Below are 1,632 nucleotides of genomic sequence, written 5' to 3'. Positions count from 1 at the left end.
ATTAGTATCAACTATCATTATTGGAAAAAAGTCAGAATTTCCTATAAGAATCAACATAGAGAATAAGTAACTCCCCTCGTCTCTACTCCATCCCAGTCCCCTGTATCTACATCATGGACAGACACTCAATTGTTAATAAACTATACCTTCTGAGATTTTTATAAATAAAAACAATATTATAAAATCTTCATGTTCATATACTTCATATTTCCTTCATCCTAATGTGTGTTAATTCTGGAAACAAAACTGTTAAGAGTTGTTTTCATAATTATTCACAATTCTACAGTCCTTAATATTTTCAAAATGCTGTGAAAACACATGGTCATTATTTCACATCAAAATGTTCCACATGCTTAGCAATACTTACTTTTGACATGTAGATGAGAAAGATCAGTGAAAAGACTCATGGCAATTTCCCTAAAGGAACACACCAGGGTGTGTGACTTCAGGAAAATGAAGAATGCAACCTTAGCCTCCAGGGCAGGATTTCTCAAACAACACTACTATTTCAGGGGCAGGATGATTTTTGTTGTGGAGGAGTGAGGCTGCCTTGTGCATCCTAGGATGTTTAGCAGGGTCCCTAAATTCTATTCACTAGATGCCAGTAGCACCTCCTTACCAGCTATGACAACCAGAAATGTATCCAAATATTTCCAAATGTCCCCTGAGGTGCAAAATTGTCCCATTGAGAACCACTGGTCTAGAGAGGAATAATTGCATATTGAAATGGATAATTTGTACTTTTTCACATCCTATATATAAAATTTTCATTTCTGTATGGAGTGAATATGACTGGTCTACAGCCTCCTTTAATGTTTACATTCTCTGTTATATTAATACTGCTGATCACTAAATATATTTTTTTTATTTATTTATTTATTTTTAAATTTTATTGATTTTTTTACAGAGAGGGAGGGAGAGGGACAGAGAGTTAGAAACATCGATGAGAGAGAAACATCGACCAGCTGCCTCCTGCACACCTCCTACTGGGGATGTGCCCGCAACCAAGGTACATGCCCTTGACCAGAATCGAACCTGGGACCTTTCAGTCCCCAGGTCGATGCTCTATCCACTGAGCCAAACCGGTTTGGCACACTAAATATATTTTAATGCTTCTATGGCACATATTGTTTTTATCTCCACATCATTACATTACAAATTATTAACAGCTTTTTTTTTCTTACTGGCAAATGAGCTTTGTCTCAAATTTTTATTTCCAATCAGATTAGATTCAAAGTAACATTATTTGAGTTAATAAAGTGCTATCTGACCTTCCATACTCACAGTATTCCTGTGAGGTAGGTGTTTGGTGTTATGTTCCATCATTAGAAGAGATTAAGAATAAATTTAAGGTCACACAATTTGTCTGTGACAAAACAAAACTAGACAACTTGTGTGAGCTTTTCCCTCACCTTAGGATTGTTGTGATGACTGATGAATCTCAGAGGGAGGCGAGGGTGTGTGTGTGGGGCGGGTGGAGCGGGGAGAGTGGAGAGAGATTAACCAGGGAATTTATATGCATATATGCACAGCCCATAGACACACAAACAATAGGGTGGTGAAGGCCTGGAGGAGGTGGGGAAGGCAGGGTGCAGGGGGTCAATGGGGTGGGGGGAGGGGACATTGGGGGAA

This window comes from Myotis brandtii, unplaced genomic scaffold, assembly GCF_000412655.1.
Source record: "Myotis brandtii unplaced genomic scaffold, ASM41265v1 scaffold708, whole genome shotgun sequence".
In the NCBI taxonomy this organism is placed as follows: Eukaryota; Metazoa; Chordata; class Mammalia; order Chiroptera; family Vespertilionidae; genus Myotis; species Myotis brandtii.
This window is presented reverse-complemented; position numbering follows the sequence as displayed.